Genomic DNA, 13287 nt, shown 5'->3' with positions numbered 1-13287 from the left:
GTTTTATATTTCTTAACATTGGAGGTGATCGTCTCTTACTAGGTTGCTAGCTACCGCTGCAACTCGGATTTCTCTTTTCAAGATACTATCTCTGCTGTTTGTGTAGTACTGTTTTTTCAACTTGCGTATAGCTTGCTTCGATCTAACCATTATTCTAATCAAGAATGAGAGAATTTACATCTTTGTCGTTCTTAAGTAGTAATTATGACGTCACGGCGTAATGATTTTATTGACGTCATGGCGCAATGATATTATTTCATGACGTCATCAGAAACAACAATATAATTTCGGGTTTTTCTATTCACGTCATAGCTCTAATATAAAGCTATGACGACATTCATTATTTATCTAGTAGGGTTTCAGACACGGTAGTTCTAATGATGTACTTTTGTTTTGATCTTACTCTATTTTTAGGAGTTTTTATATTTCTTAGCATGGGACTGATCGTCTCTTACTAGGTTGCTAGCTACTGCTGCAATCCAAATTATAAGAGGCAGCCTGGCCGAGTGGTCCAAGACACTGGTGTTAGCCACCAGTCTCTTCGGAGGCGTGGGTTCAAATCTTACCGCTGGTATACGATTATGTTTGAAAGACTGCAGTGTGAAAAGACATCAAAAATGCAGTTTTTGGTGGAAACATTTATTCTCTTTTAGAAATAATTTATTTTAGTTACTATAGATTTTTAACCCAATTAATTTCCTTTAAAATGAGCTATTGAACAACCCTCTACGATGTTCCAGTGCCAAGCTATCTGTGGAAAAGAAAAAGAAAAGAGAAAAAATATCCCGTTTGGGGAGAATAACGTGGTTAAAGTCAATTTTCTTGATTTTCAAGCCAATATATTTCCCTTGCTGTTCAAGCCAAGGGACAGAAAGTTTCCTATACAGGGGTTTCGGACAAGGCGGTTCTAATGGTGTACTTTTTGTTTTGATCTGACTCCTTTGTTAGGAACTATGGGTTTTTATATTTCTTAACATTGGACGTGATCGTCTCTTACTAGGTTGCTAGCTACCGCTGCAACCCGGATTGCACGAACTGTTTGATTGCTTTAAAAACAAAAATCAAATGTCTTTGAAAAGACAGCAGTATGGAAAGACATCAAAAATACAGTTTTTAGTGGAAAAATTTATCCCGTTTTAATTTGTTTTAGTTACAAAAGATTTTTAACCCAATTAATTTCCTTTAAAATGAGCCATTGAACAACTTTCTACGATGTTCCAGTGCAAAGCTATTTCTGGATAACAAGAAAGAAAAAAATATCCCGTTTAGGCAGAATGTTGTAGTAACTGCCACTTTTCTTGATTTTCAAGCCAATATATTTCCCTTGCTGTTCAAGCCAAATGACAGAAAGTTTCCTATACAGGGGTAACGAACCAGGCGGCTCTAATTGTGTACTTTTTGTTTTGATCTGACTCCTTTTTTTAGGAACTATGGGTTTTTACATTTCTTAACATTGGACGTGATCGTCTCTTACTAGGTTGCTAGCTACCGCTGCAACCAGGAAAACTAGCTTCTGCTGCAACTCGGTTGCCTATGCAAGTTAGTATAGGCAAGAGCTCGTTCTTTAATGTAAAAAATATAAAAAATTAAGTTTTTCGTAAAAAATAATTAATAAAAAAAATTAAGTGCAAAAAGCGCTAGATCTAGAGATTTCCTTTAAAATGAGCCATTGAACAACTCTGTACGATGTTCCAGTGCCAAGCTATCTGTGGAAAAGAAGAAAGAAAAAAAATATCCCATTTAGGCAGAATGTTGTAGTAGCTGCCACTTTTCTTGATTTTCACGCCAATATATTTCCCTTGCTGTTCAAGCCAAGGGACAGAAAGTTTCCTATACAGGGGTTTTGGACAAGGCGGTTCAAATGGTGTACTTTTTGTTTTGATCTGACTCCTTTGTTAGGAACTATGGGTTTTTATATTTCTTAACATTGGACGTGATCGTCTCTTACTAGGTTGCTAGCTACCGCTGCAACCCGGATAATTTATTTTAGTTACTATAGATTTGTAACGCAATTAATTTCCTTTAAAATGAGCTTTTGAACAACCCTCTACAATGTTCCAGTGCCAAGCTATCTGTGGAAAAGAAAGAACAAAGAAAAAAAATATCCCGTTTAGGCAGAATGTTGTAGTAGCTGCCACTTTTCTTGATTTTCAAGCCAATATATGTCCCTTGCTGTTCAAGCCAAGGGACAGAAAGTTTCTTATACAGGGGTTTCGGACAACGCGGTTCCAATGGTGTACTTTTTGTTTTGATCTGACTCCTTTGTTAGGAACTATGGGTTTTTGTATTTCTTAACATTGAACGTGATCGTCTCTTACTAGGTTGCTAGCTACCGCTGCACCCTGGATTTTCAAAATTAAATTAGTTACTATCACCTAGAGTTAGTTCTTAAAGATATATCGTAAGAATTTTTTTTATAAGAAATGAGCGATTACACAGCTCTTTATTATGACCACGAACCGTTTGATTTATTTCTTAAGTTACTATGGGTTACAGTTCGTTCCTTATTGTAAAACTGTATCTACTAGCAAACAAGTCAAATACATGCGATGGTTTGATCTTCTAATGATCGTCTTTTAATATAATCCTTTGGACTTGAGCCCATTCTTTACTAAACATCTTTATATAAAATATTTAAGTTACTATTGGCTAGAGTCTGTTCTTTATTATAAATCTTTCAAATTGATTATAAACAGGAAAAAGCCTACGGCTTTTTCTTATTTGAAATAGTAAGAGACTAGCCTTAAGCAATCAAATAGCTAACTAAATCAAATGTATGTAATGGGTTTTTATTCCAATGGTCGTCTTTTAATGGAAAATTTTAATATATTGGCCTTAAATATAACTGTACTAGCCTACACTATAGTTAATTTAGTATAGGAAAGAGGTCGTTCTTTATTATAATCTACTTTAAAAAGTATTTTATTTTTAATTACAAAAGGCACTAGATTTTGCAATTTCCTTTAAAATGAGCTATTATACAGCTCTCTATGATTTTCCAGTGCCCAGCTAGCTGAGAAGGAAAATCAAGCGGAAAGAAAAAAATATCCCGTTTGTGGAAAATAACGTGGTAAAAGTCAATTTGCTTGATTTTCAAGCCAATATATTTTCTTTGTTATTCAAGCCAAAGGGCGGTAAGTTTCCTTTATAGAGGTTTCGGACAAGGCGGTTCTAATGGTGTACTTTTTGTTTTGATCTTACTCTTTTTTTAGGAGTTGGGGGGTTTTATATTTCTTTAAATTGGAGGTGATCGTCTTTTACTAGGTTGCTAGCTACCGCTGCAACCCGGATTCCAATGATCGTAGTTTAATATACTAACTAAGTCCAATGTATGCAATGGTTTTTTATTCCAATCATCATTTTTTAATGTTATGTTGCTTCAGTTACTATTAGATAGACTTTGGTCCTTATTGTAATCTCTTACTAGGTTGCTAGCTACCGCTGCAACCCGGATGCAACCCAGATTATGGCATCATTGATCAATATTTAACATGAAATGTTCTTTACTGTAATGGTTTGTTCTTTACTAGGTTTCAGCCATCTCTACAGCCATGATACTGATGGAAATTACATAATCCCTATTTATGTTTCAGTTAACATGGGCTAGGTGTCGTTCTTTATTGTAAATAAGTGCAAAAAAATTAAGTGCAAAAAGTGCCAGATCTAGAGATTTCCTTTAAAATGAGCTATTGAAAAACTATCTACGATGTTCCAGTGCGAAGCTATCTCTGGATACAAAGAAAAAAAATATCCCGTTTAGGCAGAATGTTGCAGTAGCTGCCACTTTTCTTGATTTTCAAGCCAATATATTTCCCTTGCTGTTCAAGCCAAGGGACAGAAAGTTTAGTATACAGGGGTTTCGAACAAGGTGGTTCTAATGGTGTACTTTTGTTTTGATCTGACTCCTTTCTTAGGAACTATGGGTTTTTATATTTCTTAACATTGGACTTGATCGTCTTTTACTAGGTTGCTAGCTACCGCTGCAACCCGGATAATATATCCTATATGGTCTAGATGTTGGGATAGCTTTCACCCAGTATTCTTGAGTTCAATTTCTGTGTGGGAAATTTTTACTTATGATAATTTCTTAAGGAACATAATTAAAATTTCTTAATTTAATAAAAATAATTTGTTTTAACTACAAAATGTTTTTAACCCTATTAATTTCCTTTAAAATGAGTCATTGAACAACTCTCTACGATGTTCCAGTACCATGCAATCTGTTAAATTAATAACCTATACTATAATTAAGTGGCGTATAAAATTTAGTATAGGCAAAAGGTCATTCTTTATTATAGGACCGGCAACTGTGGAACAGTTTACAGATGTAATGGGAAATCTTATACATCACTGTGAATATATAGAGGCATAATTTTCCTTTACTTAGTTTCAGCTTAAATTCGATGATCGAGCCTTTATGTAATACTAACTACACCAACGACTATGACGTCATTGATCAATATTGTTTTCAAAAAAATTAAGTTTTTCGTAAAAAATAATTAATTAAAAAAAAAATTAAGTACAAATAGCACTAGATCCAGAAATTTCCTTTAAAATGAGCCATTGAACAACTCTCTACGATGTTCCAGTGCCAAGCTATCTCTGGAAACAAAAGAAAGAAAAAAAATATCCCGTTTGTGGAGAATAACGTGGTTGAAGTCAATTTTCTTGATTTTCAAGCCAATATATTTTCTTTGTTATTCAAGCCAAAGGGCGGTAAGTTTCCTTTATAGAGGTTTCGGATAAGGCGGTTCTAATGGTGTACTTTTGTTCTGATCTGACTCCTTTTTTAGGAGTTATGGGTTTTATATTTCTTAACATTGGACGTGATCGTCTGTTACTAGGTTGCTAGCTACCACTGCAACTCGGATCATTACAGGAAAATCATAACAAGAAAAAGGCTACGGCTTTCAAGCCAAGGGACTGAAAGTTTCCTATACAGGGGTTTCGGACAAGGCGGTTCTAATGGTGTACTTTTTGTTTTGATCTGACTCCTTTTTTTAGGAACTATGAGTTTTTATATTTCGTAACATTGGACGTGATCGTCTCTTACTAGATTGCTAGGTACCGCTGTATTCCAGACTGGGTTGCTAGCTACCGCTGCAACCCGGATAATTGACAAACACCATTTATGATGAGCTATATTCGTTCTTTATGTAACTACACCTGGAACCACCATAAATCAGTTGGTATGGGAGAGAGATCGTTCCTTAATGTAACTAAGCATATTTATTGGGTCTTCATTAATAAAAAAAATTCTTCTTTGAAATAGTAAGAGACGAACCTCAAACGATCAAGTAGCTAACTAAGTCCAATGCATGCAATAACTTTTTATTCCAATGATCGTCTTTTAATGTAACATATCAGCTACTATGGGAGAGAAATCGTTCTTTACTGTAATTTGTTTTGATCTGACTGTATTTTTAGGAGTTTTGGGTTTTTATATTTCTTAGCATTGGACTGATCGTCTCTTGCTAGGTTGCTAGCTACTGCTGCAACCCAAATTATGAGAAGCAGCCTGGCCAAGTGGTCTAAGGCACTGGTGTTAGCCACCAGTCTCTTCGGAGGCGTGGGTTCAAATCTTACCGCTGGTATACGATTATGTTTGAAAGACTGCAGTGTGAAAAGACATCAAAAATGCAGTTTTTGGTGGAAAAATTTATTCTCTTTTAGAAATAATTTATTTTAGTTACAAAAGGTTTTTAACCCAATTAATTTCCTTTAAAATGAGCTATTGAACAACCCTCTACGATGTTCCAGTGCCAAGCTATCTCTGGATACAAAAGAAAAAAAAAGATAAAAATATCCCGTTTAGGCAGAATGTTGTAGTAGCTGCCACTTTTCTTGATTTTCAAGCCAATATATTTCCCTTGCTGTTCAAGCTAAGGGACAGAAAGTTTACTATACAGGGGTTTCGAACAAGGCGGTTCTAATGGTGTACTTTTGAATTTGATCTGACTCCTTTTTTAGGAACTATGGGTTTTTATATTTCTTAACATTGGACGTGATCGTCTCTTACTAGGTTGCTAGCTACCGCTGCAACCCGGATAGTTAAAATAATCATCTATATAATGATTCCTTTTATTACTTCATATACTATGGGCTACAGTTCGTTTTTAATGTAATGAAATTAAATTATTTTAGTTACAAAAGATTTTTAACCCCATTAATTTCCTTCAAAATGGGCCATTGAACACCCTCTCTACGATGTTCCAGTGCCAAGCTATCTGTGGAATTACTAGCCTATATTATTATTAAGTGGCGTAAAAAATTTAGTATAGGCAAGAGGTCGTTCTTTATTATATTTCATTTAAACTAATGCAGTTTCTAAAGTTTTTTTTTTAACTGAAAGTAAGGAATGACATTAAAACTTAAAACGAATATTTTCATTCTAACTTAACTTGTAGGAAATAATCGAGTCAAACTCAAAACGAGCAGAAATTAACATAAGTTGGGATGCAAAAATCCCCTATGTCTTCCCAATTTAATTTTCTTTCATATGAATACTTTTCATTTTAAACTTAAAATACGCTAAATTCTTGATTTTCATTCTAACTTAACTTGTAGGAAATAATCGAGTCAAAACTCAAAACGATCAGAAATAAACATAAGTTGGGTGCAAAAAATCCCCTTTTCAATTGCAAATTTTCTTTAAAAATTTGGACAAAACCTATGTACGGATGATTTCCCGTGAAACTATTGTAGTTTAGGTTCTCGTGAAACTATTGTAGTTTCTATAAAAATGACTGAATTAAAAAATCAAAATTAAATTGCATTTACTACTTTTCATTTCAACTAATGCAGTTTCTAAAGTTTTTTTTTTAACTGAAAGTAAGTAGTGACATTAAAACTTAAAAAGAATATTTTCATACTATCTTAACTTTTAAGAAATAATTGAGTCAAACCCAAAACGAGCAGAAAGTAACATTAGTTGGGGTGCAAAAAATCCCCTATGTCTGCCTAAGTTATTTTTCTTTCATATGAATACTTTCCATTTTAAACTTTAAATACGCTAAATTCTTGATTTTCATTCTAATTTAACTTGTAAGAAATAATCGAGTCAAAACTCAAAACGAGCAGAAATTAACATAAGTAGGGTGCGAATATCCCCTTTTCATTTGCAAATTTTCTTTAAAAATTTGGAAAAAACCTATGTACGTATGATTTCCCGTGAAACTATTGCAGTTTAGGTTCTCGTGAAACTATTGTAGTTTATATAAAAACGACTGAATTAAAAAATAAAAATTAAATTTAATTTACTACTTTTCATTTAAACTGATGCAGTTTATGAAGTTTTTTTTTTTTTTTTTAACTGAAAATAAGGAGTGACATTAAAACTTAAAAAGAATATTTTCATTCTAACTTAGCTTGTGAATAATAAACGACTCAAACCCAAAACAAGCAGAAATTAACGTAAGTTGAATTCAAAAATCCGCTATGTCTGTCCAATTTAATTTTCTTTCATATGAATACTTTTCATTTTAAACTTTAAATATTCTAAATTCTTGATTTTCATTCTAATTTAACTTTTGTGAAAATAATCGAATCAAAACTGAGCACTATTAGAAAATAAAATGTAGTGTGCAAAAATCCTCTTTTCATTTGCGAATTTTCTTTAAAAATTTTGAAAAAACCTTTGTACGTATTATTTCTCGTGAAACAGTTTTAGTTTAGAGTCTCATAAAATTTCTGCTGTTTCTATAAAAATGTCTGAATCACAAAATCAAAATTATATTGCATTTACTACTTTTCATTTAGACTAATGTATTTTCTATAAAAAATTTGAAATTATTTTTCTGCGTTGCCAAAAGTATTGCATTCAAAATTCTTTACAGTCTCATGAAATGTAATTAAACAAATATAAAAGATTTTTCAACTAACATACACACATGTTACCAAATTCCACATTATTGCACAGAAATATCAAAATCATAGGTTAGGTTAGTCTATGTACGGATTATTTCCCGTGAAAGTATTGTAGTTTAGGTTTTTGTGAAACTATTGCAGTTTCTATAAAAATGACTGAATTACAAAATCAAAATTAAATTGCATTTACTACTTTTCATTTAAACTAATGCAGTTTGTATAAAAAATTTGAAATTATTTCGTTTAAACTATTGAAGTTTCTATAAAGTTAAGTTAACTTGTTACCAAATTCCACATTATTGCACAGAAATATCTAAATCGTAAGTTAGAAAAGCACAGGCTATTTTTTATTGCATTCAGCATATGTAGGACAATTGACTATGGTACAAAAAGAGCGGAAACTATCTCTTAAAAAATAAAATTTGCTCACAAAGTTTAGCGAAATAAATTCTTCTATTCATGTTCCACTTCATGCTCCAAATTGTAAGAAGGAAGTGAACATACATCATACCATTTTTAAGGGATTTTTATACGTTATATTTTGGATTAAGCCTCTTCTTAACATTATTCTGCAATAACAAATGCTTAATATCCCAAGCATATGCGAGTCAAATTCCACTTTAAAGTGCTTGTATATCTGATGAAATAATTTAAGTCATATGATCGGTTTAATAAATATACTCGATATCCTTACAGAGGACAATGCTATTTGCTTACGAGCATAGGACCATGTTATTCTGAGACCGCCATAGAATATGACACAATTTGAAAAAAGCTACCTCTAATTTTCACCTTTTTCTTCTTTAAGTATCAATTACTTCAAGAAATTAGGTCCGTTTCCGGGTATGGTACCTGACCTAGTGTAGTTAACTAGACTTTTGATCTTTTAAATAATTAAATAAAAACAAAAAAAAAACAAGTTTTTTTTTTTTTAACTGAAAGTAAGGATTGACATTAAAAATTAAAACGAATATTTTCATTCTAACTTAACTTGTAGGAAATAATCGAGTCAAACTCAAAACGAGCAGAAATTAACATAAGTTGAGTGCAAAAATCCGCTATGTCTTCCCAATTTAATTTTCTTTCATATGAATACTTTTTATTTTAAACTTAAAATACGCTTAATTCTTGATTTTCATTCTAACTTAACGTGTAGGAAATAATCGAGTCAAAACCCAAAACGAGCAGAAATTAACATAAGTTGGGTGCAAAAATCCCCTTTTCAATTGCAAATTTTCTTAAAAAATTTGGAAAAAACCTATGTACGGATTATTAAACCTATTAAACCTACGGAAATTCATATATCTGATTGATAAGTATTGTCAATTTAAAATAGGATGGACCTAACGTTCCTCCCTTTATTCCTCCATTTCTGAGGGGGCAGGAGAGGGGGAGGGGTCATCCTACATTTCTGAGGGGAAGGAGAGGGAGGGGGAGGGGGAGGGGGGTTAATTTTGGAGGGAAAACTAAAAATACGTGTGTGTGTGTGTGTGTGTGTGTTTGTGTGTGTGTGCATGTGTGTGCATGTGTGTGCATGTGTGTGTGTGTGTGTGTGTGTGTGTGCATGTGTGTGTGTGTGTGTGTATGTGTGTGTGTGTGTGTGTGTGTTTGTGTGTTTGTGTGTGCATGTGTGATGAATACTTTTCATTTTAAACTTAAAATATGCTAAATTCTTGATTTTCATTCTAACTTAACTTGTAGGAAATAATCGAGTCAAAACTCAAAACGAGAAGAAATTAACACAAGTAGGGTGCAAAAATCCCCTTTTCAATTGCAAATTTTCTTTAAAAATTTGGAAAAAACTTATGTACGGATTATTAAACCTATTAAACCTACGGAAAATTCATATATTTGGTTGATAAGTATTTGGTGTGTGTGTGTGTGTGTGTGTGTGTGTGTGTGTGTGTGTGTGTGTGTGTGTGTGTGTGTGTGTGTTTGTGTGTGTGTGTGTGTGTGTGTGTGTGTATGTCTTTCCTCCATTTCTGAGGGGCAGGAGATTAAGAAGGCCATTATTTCATTTTTTTAATTTTCATCATCTTCAACTAATTATTTTTTTTTGTTCGGCATAGATGAAAAGTCCAATACCTCAGTTAAACTAAGAGGTTACATTTTGACATAGTTTGACAATTTACTAAATTTTAACGTTTTCTTATGCAAGAGTCGGAACACACACACAAAACAAAGTTCGCCCCCGCTTAGCATGCACTACCTAGTGTGCATCTTGGAGCACCCCGCGGTCTGTACAGTTCCACCACATTTGGCACATTTACACCACGCGTTGCAGAGTTGTGATATGCTAGGCAAAGTTTACCACGCTTGGCTGTGTATTTAATGTAACAGCAACCCGAATCAATTAACATGGGTTAAGGGTCGTTCTTTACTATAACCACTATTAGAAAACCCTAGTCCAAAAACCCTTTATAGGATTTACTATAATTAAAAAAATACACCTGATTACAAAAAGGAAAAAGCCTACGGCTTTTTTTCTTTGAAATAGTAAGAGACGAATCTCAAATAATCAAGTAGCTAACTAAGTCGAATGTGTGCAATGGTTTATTATTCTAATGATCGTCTTTTAATGTAAACTAGATTATTTCAGTTAGCATGGTCATGTCGTTCTCTACTGTAATTAGTGTAGGCAAGAGGTCGTTCTTTATTGTAATCTAGCCTGCTCAATTGTTGCTTCTCTGTAATCTTCATCATTACCATAAAGTTCCTTGATCTTTTGTTTGGCTGTCTCAATTTTTGCATGTCTATAAACTACATCATTGTGATAACACATCTTGCTGTTTTGTTTTGCTCTCTCAATTATTACTTCTCGATACGCCTGGTCGGTTGAATACCTTTGTTTTGCTCTCTCAATTATTATTTCTTGATACGCCTGGTCGGTTGAATACCTTTGCTTTTTTCTTTTCAAGTTACTATCTCTGTTGTTTGTGTAGTACTGTTTTTTCAACTTGCGTATAGCTTGCTTTGATCTAACCATTATCTAATCCAGAAAGAGAGATTTTACAGTTTTGACTTTTCTTATATACTAATTATGACGTCACGGCGTAATGATTTTATTTCATGATGTCATGGCGCAATGGTATTATTTCATAACGTCTTCAGAAACAACAATATAATTTCGTGTTTTTCTATTCACGTCATAGCTCTAATATAAAACTATGATGACATTCATTATTTATCTAGTAGGGTTTCAGACAAGGTAATTCTAATGATGTACTTTTGTTTTGATCTGACTATATTTTTAGGAGTTTTGTGTTTTTATATTTCTTAGCATTGGACTGATCGTCTCTTACTAGGTTGCTAGCTACTGCTGCAACCCAAATTCACATATATATTTATTTATGAGAGGCAGCCTGGCCGAGTGGTCCAAGGCACTGGTGTTAGCCACCTGTCTCTTCGGAGGCGTGGGTTCAAATCCTACCGCTAGTATACGATTATGTTTGAAAGACTGCAGTGTTAAAAGACATCAAAAATGCAGTTTTTGGTGGAAAAATTTATTCTCTTTTAGAAATAATTTATTTTAGTTACTATAGATTTTTAACCCAATTAATTTCCTTTAAAATGAGCGGAGCGCTATTGAACAACCCTCTACGATTTTCCTGTGTCAAGCTATCTCTGGATACAAAAAAAGAAAAAAATATCCCGTTTGTGGAGAATAACGTGGTTAAAGTCAATTTTCTTGATTTTCAAGCCAATATATTTCCCTTGCTGTTCAAGCCAAGGGACAGAAAGTTTCCTATACAGGGGTTTCGGACAAGGCGGTTCTAATGGTGTACTTTTTGTTTTGATCTGACTCATTTGTTAGGAACTATGGGTTTTTATATTTATTAACATTGGACGTGATCGTCTCTTACTAGGTTGCTAGCTACCGCTGCAACCCGGATACCGCCAAATGAAATATATATGCCTGTAAATGCAATTGGTCGATTTTAATTTTAATGTTTTATTAAATCATTACTATATTATCTTTACTATATTATTAACTATAATTAAGTTGAGTATCTAATCTATTATAGGCAAGAGTTCGCTCTTTATTATAAAAATTCGATAATCAAGCCCTTATGTAACCCGGATTAAAAAATTATTATCATATCTTATAAGTAACTTTTATTTTATAAGTCTTCGAATGGTAAGTATGGCCACTTGTTACCTGGGAGAAGGGGGTTCGATTCCCCGTCGGGGAGAACTTTTAATATTTTGAATTAAAAGCACCATCTTTTCAATTTAAAATTTAAAAAAGAAACTTGTTTATTTACATTCTAGCTAAAATAATGAAAATAATATGAATGAACCACAGTGTTCAGTTTCTTTGGACTTGAGTTCGTTTTTTAACTATAAATACAAACAGGAAAAAGCCTGCGGCTTTTTCTTCTTTTAAATAGTAAGAGACGAAACTCAAACAATCAAGTAGCTAACTGAGTCCAATGTATGGAATGGTTTGTTATTTCAGTGATCGTCTTTTAATGTAAAAATATAAATACTGTAATCTTAACTATAGTGAAGTTGCGTATGCAAGTTAGTATAGGGAAGAGTTCGATCTTTATTATACAATTATTATCGAACCTTATTACAAAATCATTATCATCAAATTTATTAATCAAAATCAATTTTATGCTGCATCATTACAAACAGGAAAAAGCCTACGGCTTTTTCTTCTTTGAAATTACAAACAGGAAAAAGCCTACGGCTTTTTCTTCTTTGAAATAGTAAGAGACGAACCTCAAACAATCAAGTAGCTAATTAAGTCCAATGTATGCAAGGGTTTGTTATTTCAATGATCGTTCTTTAATGTAATTCTTTCTTTTTTTCCACTCGCGTGAGACCATATTTTTTCAAGATTTAAAATTATTAAGCACACAAAATCCCGTGTCGAGTATCTAAAACCTAGCATAAAACAAAACTAATTTTAAAATTTTCAGGTATTTATCTTGTTTGAATTACAAAATTAGTATTATTGGTTAGACACCATAAATATTTTTGCAGTTTAAATAATAAGTTTAGTGATTCTGGACTGAAAACTAAAATAATTGCAATTATGAGACAATAATATGGAGATATGTACTTTACGGGTTACAGGATACAATAATAAATTTGAACTGAGATGAAAAAAAAATTTCTTCCAGGAGACAAAAAGCAAAACTAATTTTAGAATTTTCATGTATTTTTGTTGTTTAAATTAAAAAATTACTATTACTGATTAGGCATCATAAATATTTTTGCAGTTTACATAATAATTTTAGCGATTAAGCCAAAAAAGAAAATTTTGGTTCCAGGAGTTTCGGTTACTATTGAGACAAGTAGCTATTATTACTATAGAGTTCATTACATGGACTGTTTTATTGCTTCAAAATTCAAATATCTTTGAAAAGACTGCAGTATGAAAATACATCAAAAATGCAATTTTTTTGACAA

This window comes from Artemia sp. Qi Xiang Cuo, chromosome 18 (genome assembly GCF_049724085.1).
Source record: "Artemia sp. Qi Xiang Cuo chromosome 18, ASM4972408v1, whole genome shotgun sequence".
NCBI classification, from domain to species: Eukaryota; Metazoa; Arthropoda; class Branchiopoda; order Anostraca; family Artemiidae; genus Artemia; species Artemia sp. Qi Xiang Cuo.
The sequence above is the reverse complement of the archived record's forward strand: the minus strand, read 5'-3'. Positions refer to the sequence as shown.